The following is a 12,645-nucleotide window of genomic DNA, read 5'->3' on the forward strand; positions in this document are numbered from 1 at the left end:
TGCTGTGTGGGGATTTTAAGCTTCTGGCAACATCCCTTGTCAGCCTCACAGTAATTAGGATCAGCTGAAGTGCCCTTGCTACTCCTCCTCCAGTTTTAATTGGAGGTAAACAGAGGCGGTATGTATTCCTGGGAGAGGCTGGCTTCCATGGGACTCTTTCCTTATTTCAAACTGACAGGAAAGCGAAACTATTTTTCAGTCAGTTTGAATCCAGTGGGTAACATCTTTCTTGATTTCTTTTGAGGGTTGGCTGTTCTGATGAGCTTGATATTTTTTTGTATTTTGAATTAGATTTCAAAAATGACCCTTTAATGTCTGCATTTGGAAAAATATATGAAGGGCATATAGGTTTTGCCTTTTTCATATTGACAGCTTTCTGAGTTTCTTTCTGGGAACTTGTTTTTCTCAGCACAGAATTACAGAGAAGGAAGATAAAACCCTCTTTCTCCAGAGTATGTTCTCCCTAGAGTTAGCATCATGGAATGGGACAAAGTGGGGCCCTCTCTGCCCCACGGTTGGTAGAAAGATGATGGTGAGAAGCATACAAAAGGGAGAGATTTATTATTTGGAGAACAGACCTTTGTGGATTTTTGACTGTCTATATGATACAACACCTGGTTGAAAAATGAGCTGATAAACTGTTTAGGTTTGGTATGGTATACCATTCCAATGTTTTATTGTTTTATTTTCTTTATCTCTGATGTGTTTATTTTTTATTTTATTTTTATTTTTTTTTTTGCGGGGCAATGGGGGTTAAGTGACTTGCCCAGGGTCACACAGCTGGTAAGTGTCAAGTGTCTGAGGCTGGATTTGAACTCAGGTACTCCTGAATCCAGGGCCGGTGCTTTATCCACTGCGCCACCTAGCTGCCCCTTATTTTATTTTTACATGTATGTTTATATACACATTCTATTTCTCCTTAGTATAACATTCTCTTGTCTTGTCTTTTCTTGATGTTCTTTCTTCCTTTGTCTTCCTGGGATGTTACTTTTTCCCTGCCCCCCCCTTCTGACCTCTTTGACCTCCTGTCCTCTCTTTTCTTGGCCTGTTTGTTTTTCTTCCCTGAGTGTGGGCATCCTTTAAGGCTTTATCCTTAGCCCTCATCTCTTTTTCCCTATATGGTCTCCAGTTAAGCTTGTTCATTTCCATGGCTTCAATGATCATTTTCGTGAAGTTGACTGCCAAATTAATATCTCCAGCTCCATCCTTTCCCCTCTACTCTAGTTCTGTATTTGAAATGGTTTCCTGGATGTCTCCACCATAATGAGTCTACTGATACCTCAAACTCATCATGTCCAAAACTGAACTCCTCAGTCAGCTTTCCTCCCAAACCTGCCTTTCTGCTTAACATTTCTATTTCTCTTAATGGTGCCACTACCGTTGCTGTAGCCCAAGTTCTAAACCTTGGAGCTATCTCTGACTTTTCCATCCATCTCCAATATCATTCTCCCAGTCCAATTAGTTATACGTTTTGTCTCATGAATCTGACCTCTTCCCTTTTGCTGCTCTCATCCTATTTCAAGCCCTTATCACACCTTGCATTTACTAGTTTAATACCCTCTCAATGGAGTTCCCCAAACCAGACTCTGAATCAGTCAAAGAGCTTCACAATTGAGCCCCTACTGACTTTTCAAGACTTGTTTCACAGTTCTTCACTTCCCATACTCTGTATTCTTGCCATAGTGGGCTATTCATTTTTCCTTACCTTTCTTTGTCCTATCTTCTTGCTTTTTCCTACAGCAAAAAATAAGTTACTCTGATGCCTTGTTGGTTCTCTCTTGGGATCTGCATGGACAGTGAAAAAACAGAATGAAAATGGTAAACAGAAATCTTGAGTTACCAAGTCCCAGAATCTCTACATTAGGAGGTCCCTTATAGCACACCTAAGTAGTCACTCAGCTTTTGCTTGAAGATTTCCATCAAGGGAGTACCTGTAATCTCATGAAAGAGAACACACTCCACTTGACCTGGTGAATCAGAAACATTGGGTTCAGCTTAATGCTTGATGGAGTAGGCCTCATAGACACGGGCAAGGACACATTCTTTTGTAAAGAAGCCTTAAAACCCAGGCATTTTTGTATGTTTTTTTGAATCTTTGTATCATCTGAACAAATAAAAGAATATCCACTTGACTTAAAAGAAAATGAAAACCAACACAGTATCAGAGAAAAAAAACCATTTTCCATTTAATGACACTATGAAGTTGGCACGGGGAAAGGGAGGGGAGGAGAATCAGTCCTTGCCTTTATTCTCCTTCCCCTTTTACTTTGCTTAGATGACTTCTGTTCCCTGATTTTCTCCTTCCTCATCCTTTTTCACCTTTTTAAAAAACATAGTCAAACACCCTCTTTTCCTTGATATTATCTTCTCTTCTGATTTTTCTCCTACTTGTCTGACTACTCCTTCTCAGTCTCCTTTGCTGGATCATCATCCAGGTCGTGCTTAGATTATACAGTGGCAGATGATCCTAGGCCTCTGTCCTAGACCCTTGACTTTTTTTTTTTTTTTAGGTATAACAAACGTTTATTCAGAAACAGGTGAGTACATAGTCTTTTGACGACCCTTGACTTTTTAACCTCCATACCAGTTAGTGACTTCATCAGCTCCTGTTAATTGTCTGTATGCAAATGAGTCCCTTGTCTACTAATCCAGCTCTAATCTCTATCTAGACTTCCAATGTGTATCTCCATCTGCCTCCCAGACATCACATACTGGATATTCTGTAAGCATCTTAAACTTACCATGTCTAAAACTGAACTCATTATCTTTCCTCACAAACCCTCCCCTCTTCTGTTCAGGTTACCACTGTGCTCCCAATCACCAAGGCTCATAACCTCAGTGTCATTCTGGCACTGCATTCTTTCTAAGCCCTCCATTTTTAATCTTTTCCCAAAGCTTTTCTGTTCTACCTCTTTAACATTTCTTGTATAGCTTCTTTCTCTCCTCGACACTGCTGTCACCCTTGTTCAGGCTCTCAACACTCCATCTCTCTGCCTCAAATTTTTTTTGCCACTCCAGCTCATCCTCTATTCAGCAGTCAAATTTATCTTGCTAAGCACAGGTCTGACCATCTCACCCCTTCCCCACCATTTTGTGAACTCCAATGGCTCCCTATCACTTCTAGATCAAATGTCATTCCTCAGTTTGGCTTTTAAAGCCTGTATAACCTGGACTTCCTACTTTTCCATTGTTCTTCCATCTTCCTTCCTTCCATGTAGTCTTGGATCCAGTGACACTGGCCTTGTTGTTACTCAGATAAAAGGGTTAAAGGGTTAAATGCTTACACTTTCCCTCTAGAGATTATTTCCAACTGATCCTATTTATTTTTGGTTTATACATAGTTGTTTTCATGTTATCTTCCCCATTAGACTGAGCTCCTTGAGAACAAGGACTTTTATCTTTCTTTGTATCCCCAGTGCTTATAATAGTGCCTGGCATCTAATAAATGCATTTGCTTGTGGACCACCTGACTGACTGATAACTGGCCAAAATTCCTACTGACATGAAAAGAGAAAAACAAATCCCCAGGCTTGCATTAAACAAGCACAACCACTGAAGAAGCAAGCTGGGGACTACCTGAGCTGGGAAAAGTGAAGAGCAGCCAGTGGTTCAGTAGCAAGTCCCTTACTTCTGCCCTTGGTGCCTGATAGAGCCATCTCTTCAAGGAATGACAAACTCATTGCTTTTCCTTGACTGAACAGTAAATGTGCAATGAAGCAAATTATCTCCAACAATTATACAAATAATATACTGAAGTAATTAATCCCATTGAAGCTATTTTGATCCAGGTTAGTTTGAAGACAATTTCCTGTACATGCTGAAACACAGAAGGAATAAGTGAGTGATGAGGAAAGATACTTATTTTTCATTCAAGAATCAGCACTGGGGGATCCAGAAACAATTCTGTGCTTTATTTTAAATGCCTGTTGAAGATGGGGAATGAAGCATAGGGTAGGGGTATGTACAGGTTGAAATAGGCATTCTGACCAAGCAACAAAGGATAATGAATGTAAAAGTTTCATGTGCTAGCTGGCTTCAGTCCCAACTTTAGGTGGAAGTTGTGGATTCCATGGTTGTAGACATGTGGGGGTGGTTAATGGTTAACATCATTGGAAATTATAACATCATTACTGTTTGAACATTAAGCCATATTATAATATAAATAATCTATCTTTTTTTTTACCTTGTGGTTCAGTTTATTGAATTATGCATCTTGTAAAATTCTTTCCATTGCCTTCCCCTCCCTCTAATAATAAGAAAAAATCAAATGATCTTAGGCTGTGTTGAGAGCATAGGAATAAAATAAAAAGGATGATCATCTGATAGTTCCATTGTACTATGACCTGGTCAGGGTGTTGCATTCACTTCTGGCCTCCACGTTTTGGGAAGGACATTGATGAACTTGAGAGCATTAAGTAGGGCAGACAAAATGTTGAAGGGCTTTGAGATCTTGCTGTATGAGAACAACTGAAAGAACTGGAGATGTTTAGTCTGGAGAAGACAAGTTTCAGGTGGAGCATGATAGCTCTCTTTTAGTATTTGAAAGACTGTTATGTGAAAGAGGGGTTACTTTTGCTCTGTTTGGCCCCAGAGAGCAGTACCAGGAAGCAACGAGGTTGAAGTTTTAAAGAGGCCAATCTACACTTGGTGTTAGAGGGGAATAAAAAGCAAGCAAAGTCCCCCAGACCTTCTGAACAATTGAAGCTTTCCCGGGGTGGAATGGGCTGCCTCCAGAAAGGGTGACATTATCTTCATTGGAACTTTTTGGTCCAAGTCTTTACCACTTTTCGACCTTGTAAAGAGAATTATTTATTTTTTCAGGTGTGAGTTGGACCTTTTTGTTGTTCACCCCAAGATTCTGTTGCTAGCTTTGGACAAAGACTTGAATCTGGAGGTTGTTATCCTTTTAACGAGAAGGCAATTATGTGGCACGGCTAAGTACTATACTATGATATCCTCTCATGTTGTCATTTACATGGTGATAGGGTTTTTTCTTACTGTTTGTTTGTTTTACAAAGAATAAACACTGTAACCTCCCCTTCCCAACCTCCAGTCTGGATTATCTAACTTCCACTTTCTCCATCCTTTTTTTCAAATAATAAGGCATGACAGGGGTGTGGTTACCAGGAGCAATTGTCTCCCTGAGGATGATGCAATCCATAAGGCCTTAATGGCAACCCAGAAGAACAGATGATTTATGGTTTTCTATAACTCTCGTTAGGCATACACCTCAATGTGCAACATCTCATAAATTATATTACTTGCTGTAAAAAGCCATCAATTGTCATTCTTCCTGTGAGTTATTACCATTAAAGACATTTATACCCCACTGCTACTGGGAGTTTCAACAATTTCCTTACCAATTCCTCTCCTAATGATTTCAGCATCTGCAGAAAGGGGAAACTATAGATGTAGTGGCTGATTAGGCAGTACGATTGCCTTCAAGCTGTAAAGTCAGAGGTTAAACTACTTTCCAGTGAAAATATAATCAACTACCCACCACCAACCTTATCACTGGGCATTTCTGAGGAACAATTAAACCAGGTTCTCTGTTTCCATTTATCTTGTTTACATTTGCATAATAGAAATCAATGGAAATCCATTGAAACACAGAGTATTAACTTGCAATCAGCCAGGCACAGTCTTGGAGGGGAAGCTTGTCAGTTCTCCATAGGCAACCACTGCAGAAATCAGAACTTGATTTTTAAACACACCCATGTGCTACTCCGTGAATTTAGCCTCTGAACTGTGATTGAAAATCCTCCAGCAGCATGGAAAGTCTTTCAAATGAGTGTGGCAAAATCAAATGCCCAATGGCTTAGCTTTTCAGGTGTTGTGGCTCCCAGGCATCAATGATGGTTCCCCAGATTTATGGGGCAACTTGTTTCTGCAAAGACTTGGAGTCCCATACTTGTACCTCGCTTTCATTTTGCCTACTTCAGGATTCACAAAATACTTTCCACCTTCCCATGTTGATCTATGTTCGCCTTTTAAATACAGGATCTCATTCTTGGGTGTCTGGCGATTGAGATGGAGCATTATGAAACTAACAAAAACCCTAGAAATTGCATTCAAACCTGCCAAATAATTTCTCATCTCTCTTTTTCTCTTTCAGCAAGATTATTATTTCCTCTGAAGAAGGGTCCAACAATGCTAGATTTCTGAAGGATTTGCAGTTTCCTTGTTCTTGCCACACCTTTATTTTATACCCTACTTACTTTGGAGATTATCTTCTCTTCCCTGCTTGAATTTTGCATTTTAGAGCAATTCCTCCAAATATCTTGTTAATCTCTTTATCTTAAGCATGATAAAAATGATGATTATGATAAAAAATTAATGTTAACATCTTGTTAGCCATTTTTGTCGCATTATAACAGAAAAAAGAGCTTCTTATATTGTTCCCCCCCACCCATGACTTTTACATTTGTGGCTAAAGTTTGCCATCTAGTGGTCAAGATGAATCTCCCAATGAAATGCAACAAAATTCTCTTCATCTGGATTGGGGGGGGGGCAGGCTGAGCTGGTTAGTGCCACCATTTTGACTAGATTGTTAAATCAATTTCAGTAACATTTTACCAAATTGACAAGTAGTTGGGACTATTTGGTTATGCTTACTCGTGGTTTGAGCATTATGCAGACAGTTCCTGAATGAATCTACTGAAAAGGTTATTAGAAAATAAAAATAAATAGAAAAATGTGGCATACTTGGGTTTTGCCCAAAAGCAATCTGTATCTGTAATTTACATAGAGGTTTTAAGCTTCCATAATGACCTACTTAATGAAAATATTGAGGTGATTCTAGATAGGAAATATACTACCTTAGAGAATTATCAATCTATTTTTATAAAATGCTCACATAAAGAGAACATCTAGTTAGAGCTCTAATCAGATGGGAAGTATGATTTCTTAAAGGATATCTTAATGCCTGAGGCATTTTTGCCTTTTGATAAAAGGTTACAAAGATTGTTGCTTTGTTTTTTGGTGTGTTTTTTTTTTCTTTTTGCTTGTTCAAAATCGAGCCATTATATTCTGTCATATTGAGAGAAGAGTTTTTTAGTCAAAACAGCTGATGCCTGTGTTTGTCAGAGCTCTCACTCCTGCTCTGCCGTAGTTACCTAATAATCAGGGTTGGATTATTCAATCCTATTGGGTAGGGTACAAGGAAATTTCTTAGGTGGCAGAAAAGTGGATATGGAATCAGGGCCAAGAGAAGAATGGTAACAGAGCCTGCTGGCACTGCTGCTGGCAGGGGAACAGTGGGTCATGATGATGAAAAGACCAACATTTCAGAGAAGCAGCAGCTAAGAGTGCTGGACTTGCAGTCTGAAAGATCTGATTTTGAATTCTGCCTCGGAGACCATGGAAAAGTCACTTGATCTCTGTAAGCTTCCATTTCCTCATAGAAAATGTTGGAGAATTCATTCAGTACTCTGCATTTTTTTCAGCTTGTCCAATTAATTTTTATCACTTGTATATGTAAGGGAAGAACCAGATCATGGATACACAATCCATGTTCTCCAAACTCACAGAGTATGTCTTACAATTGGGCTGAGAAGATAAAGGATAACTTTGGGGTAGCACTGAGGTAGAAGATGAATGAAGATAGTATAATACTGGGAGAGGGAATTACAGAGTTAAAGGATGAATAAAGGTGTGGTTAGTGGGGCACAGTAACTGAATTGTGAATGGAACATTCTTGGAACAAGTACTTGAAGTTGACCAGGTATTTCTTTTGTCCTGCCTAGGGACAGTATTCTTTCCCATTGGGAAATATTTCCTTGGAGTTTTTTTCACATTAGAAATACCTGTTCTACCCCCAGGCCTTTGCAGTGATGTCAGACTATAGAAACATGACCAAATAAGGCCCAAGGTTAAAGAGTGGTTAATAGTATCTGCCTTGTAGATTGGGTGTGAGACTAAGGAGATGCTGCATGTGTAGTACTTTGCAATCTGTAAGGTGATATCTAAATGTCCATTATTACAGGTAAGGGCTATTGAGTCTAGGGTAGAGACAGAGTTGTGACTGGGATAGACTGCTTCCTTTATGAGGAGCTGCCTAGCTAAATAAAGAGAAACTTATAACTTAGGGGAATGTTGAACCCCAGGTGATGATCATTTGGCTCATATCCATGCATGAAATGTACAAAAATCCTAATAGTAGTTGCTTTTGTGCTTAAACATGTTTCACATTCAGCATCTCATTTGATCCTTTTGAAAGCACCGTGAGGTAGCCAGAGAAGATAATTTATTCTTACTTCATAAAGACAAAACTGCAAATCAGACAGGTCAAGTGATTTGTCCAAGGTCGCACAGCTAGTGAGCCATGTACAGTGTTCTTTCTACTCCATTACCACGTGTCCCTGCCAATCATTTGCTTTTCTTTCATCTATATTGTTTGTGTCATGGTGTAATGAGAAGAGTCCGTGGGCTGGAGTCAAGAAACCTGGATTTGAATCATGACTCAACCACTAATTTACCATGTGATCTTGGACTAATCACTTTCTCTGTGCGAGCTTTAATTTCTTCCTCTCTAAAATTAGGGTCCTCAATGATGGGAGACTAGTGTCTCAGGTGCCTTCCAGCTCTGAGGTTCTATGAACTTGTGAAGAACAAAAGCTGCTCTGCCTCTCTGCATCATTGCCCTCTGCCAAATTCACCAGGCTTAGAAAGAGTTCTGTACTGTATGCAGTAAATCTGGGCTGCTCTACAAGAAGAGGCATTTGTCAGGAAAGGGCTGCTTCCAGAAGTAGCATCTGATCTAGCAGCATCCCCACTTTTCTAGGAAGGTCTTTTTCTAGAAAGCCCTCCCGAGCTTCCTTTCAGCCTTCTCATCAGGACCACCTCTGTAAGAGAACATGCTTGCTTCTTGCAGCGATTGACAAATAGAACTTGTGGGTCTGCTTCAAATCAGGGTCACAGTTAAAGAAAAGAAAGGAAAACAGAAAAGGAAAGAAGTGCCAAATGTGATGTTGTTGATGATTTAATTTTTTTAATTTTTTAATTTTTAAAAAATTTTAATTTTTTTTAGTGAGGCAATTGGGGTTAAGTGACTTGCCCAGGGTCACACAGCTAGTAAGTGTTAAGTGTCTGAGACCAGATTTGAACTCAGGTACTCCTGACTCCAGGGCCGGTGATGATTTTAAAAGTAATATTACTGGACAAAGACTCAAGTTTGCAATTGCGTGCAAGATGGATGAGTTGTTTTGAAGGTCCTGGTTGGCTGAGGCTTCATCTCATACCTAACAAGGGGCCATTGTTTTTCTATCCCCTTGGGATGAAGAATGTCTTAAGGGAATTACCATCTCCTCACTTCTCCTTGTAGTCTTTACGTGGTCTGTGCTACCACATGATGAATCTGCTTCCCCATGGTCCTATTCAGATGGCACCCCTTACCCAGGTCTGTTTTCTGCTCCCACCCTCCATGAGGGCAAGAACCAGACTTCTTATTCTTTCTATATGACTATACCCATGATCAGATGGCCTATCTTCACACATTTTAAAAACAATCTAGCTATGGCTCTAAATACATGCCATTGCTTGGAAGTTAGGATTTTTTTTTAGGAATGCACATGACTCGTATATATGGGATTTTGCTGGTCAGGCTGGGCACACTTGATAATTTAATGAGGGAGCCTCAATATATCCATTCTTAGTTTTCATTATGGATGTAAAGGAAACCATATGGAGCTTGGTCTGGTAGTTGGAGTTCTGATCATGTTTCTTATCCAGTGGCATTCTGTATGTCCTTGGGCAAATTGTTTGGCTTCTTTAGGCTTGGATTTCTGCCTATTGGAATGGAGCCTTCTCGAATACAGGGATGTCTTCCTTTTATCTCTTTGCATTTATTTGTTTATTTGCTTAGCACAGGGCCTAGTACATAATACATTATAATTACTTAATAAATGTTTTTCATTGATTGATTGATTGATTCATTCATTCATTCATGTGTGTGCTTACATGAAAGTCCCTCCACTCTCCACACACACATATATGTTTGCTGAGGGGAAAGCAGGTAACACAAGAAGCATTAGACTTAAAGTCTTTGATACTGTGGGGTTTTGGAAACTTGGAATCAGAAGGTCTGGATTCAAGTCAGGATCTTGGTTAAGTCCCTTCACCTCCCTGGGCCTCAGTTTCCTCTTCTGTAAAGTAAGGGAAGTAGACTAGATAGCCTCTAAGGCACCACCCACCCCTAAGTCTAGGAACCTTTGGTGCTTCTCTGAATTGTTTATTGTAACTTGGTTCCAAACCTAGGAGTCTATTCGGGAAAATACCTGCTATTACAGGCCTTGAAAAGCCAATTGCCCTCATTCACCCTGCTGACGATCATGGAGCTTGGCATCCTTTATAACACTTGTCATCACAAGCAGCACATTAATGACTGTCATTCAAGGTTTTGAAATGCCCAGGTTTGTTCCCCTAAGGTCCTGGGTTAGATAGAAAATGAACAAGACACTCTTCCTCCTGCTCTGGTGCCATTGAGAGAGGTAATCAGGTTTTAGTTGCACCACTTTTCCTTAAAACCTAATTAAATGAGTCTTTATTTATCATTGCTCACTCATTTGTTTTGCTGCAGCCGGATGCTCTGTATTTTTCACCATCCTCATTTATTCAGTTCATGGATTTGGGCCTCTGTCTACTGGAGAAAGCTCTCATACATAATGAAAAGGGGGAGATCTTATTTACATGCAAAAATCCTACCATCATTGCTGTCACCCCTGGCTCTGCAAGTTCTAAAACATCCTCTCCAACTCAACTGGGATAATACTGCTGTGATTTATTATTTTTTCTTGAAGCTTTGTTGGATGTGACTGAGGTCTCTTTCAGGGGAACCAAGTTATGTTCTAACAGAGTGAGCTGTCACTTCAACTTCAACTTTGTTGTCAAACTATTGAGATTAGAGGAAATGACAACAGAACCTATGTCATAGGAAGCCACCTACATTAATGTTTTAATAAAAACTCAAATTCCCCAATGGATTCTATCAATTTAGCTATTCCTTCCAATGATGGAGGTGACATCTCATCCATGCCTGCTCATCCTCTGCTACCATCATCCATATCTTCCTATAAGTTTGGCACACGGGGTCCTTTGGACATGCCAGGAACCTTCCTTACTTTCTCTTGACATTATGAGAATACCAGTGGAAGACAGGGAAGTTATCCTTCCCTCTTGACAAATGACTAGGCCATCTATTTTTTTTTTCCCTTTATTCATACATTTCTTTGAATTGCATTTCTTTTGCCATGGTTCTCCTTCATAATTCCTTGTTTGTAATGTATTGTAGCTTACTGACATGCGCCATGCATCTCTCTGTTGCCCTCTGGGTGATACTTATTTTCAATTCTTCGGAGACTGAAGCCATACAACAGCACTAGTAGAATATCACTATTAAGAAAGATGGGTCCTTGTGTCAGAGAAAAGCTTGGGGTCATCAAAAACACTGCAAAATATTCTGAAAGCAGTCTAGCCTGCTCTCCTCTTCCTGCTTAATCTTAGGTCCGGTTCATTGTCAGTGTCTTAAGAAAGACATCATATTGTTTAATGCCACTACCTTCTTCCCCTTGCTTGCCCCTTCTCCTTCATAAGAAAAGCCTTTGGTATAATTAGTTAAATCTGACATTAGCCCTGGGAGGTAGAGAAACACTGTTAAAGCTATTTTCAAGGTGATAAATTACATTCCAGGTATAGCCCAAAGAAATGTCAAAGACAGAGACCCAGAATTTTGGCTTCTGCTACTCAGTTTGAACCAATAAACACGTTTCTGAATTGTCTTCTATTCAATTGCACTCATGTAGTGCTCTCACTTAGGTTAAGGAAAGGAATTCCAGTGAACAGCCAGGAGCAAAGAGAAGGAAAGAAGTCCAATGAGTTATGGGTGACAACCACTTGTTCTGGTAGTAAAATAGGGAACTCTAATCACCTACTTTAGGCACTTGTGTCATCCTGTTGCCTCTAGGATAAAATAGAAAATGCTTAGCTTGGTATTTAAAGACCCCCATAATCTGACTCCCACCTTCTTTCCCAGTCTTATTTCATTTTCTTGGCCAATGAGCCTAACTCATTAGTTTTTACCTGGACATGAGGTTGTACCTGCCATTTTCCAATTTCTGCCTTTGTTCTGGCTCCCTCCTACCTTCTCTCTCCCCTCCTGTCCATCTGTAATCCACTCTTTTCTTACCTTTGTGTCTAAGAATCCCTAGGTTTCTTTAAAGCACAGTGCAGGGGTCATCTCCAACACTATTTTTTGTTTTTGTTTTTGGTTTTTGTGGGGCAATGGGTGTTAAGGGACTTGCCCAGGGTCACACAGCTACTAAGTGTCAAGCTAGTAAGTGTCTGAGGCTGGATTTGAACTCAGGTACTCCTGGATCCAGGCCCAGTGCTTTATCCACTGCACCATCTAGCTGCCCCCAACACTTTTAATTCATAGTGTTTCTCCCCACTTCCAGTTACCTTGTATTAACACACACATAATAAGTATCCCCTTAATTACTATAAATGTTGAATGCCTCCAGTAGGATATAAGATCTTTGAAGATAAATCCCATTCACTATTTATCTTTGCCTAGCACAGTTGCTTTGCATGTAGTAAGCAATTAATAAATGTTTTTTGGATTGAAATGAACAGATGTTAAGGTTCCCCAAG

The sequence above is a fragment of the Dromiciops gliroides genome, chromosome X (genome assembly GCF_019393635.1).
Source record: "Dromiciops gliroides isolate mDroGli1 chromosome X, mDroGli1.pri, whole genome shotgun sequence".
Lineage (NCBI taxonomy): Eukaryota > Metazoa > Chordata > Mammalia > Microbiotheria > Microbiotheriidae > Dromiciops > Dromiciops gliroides.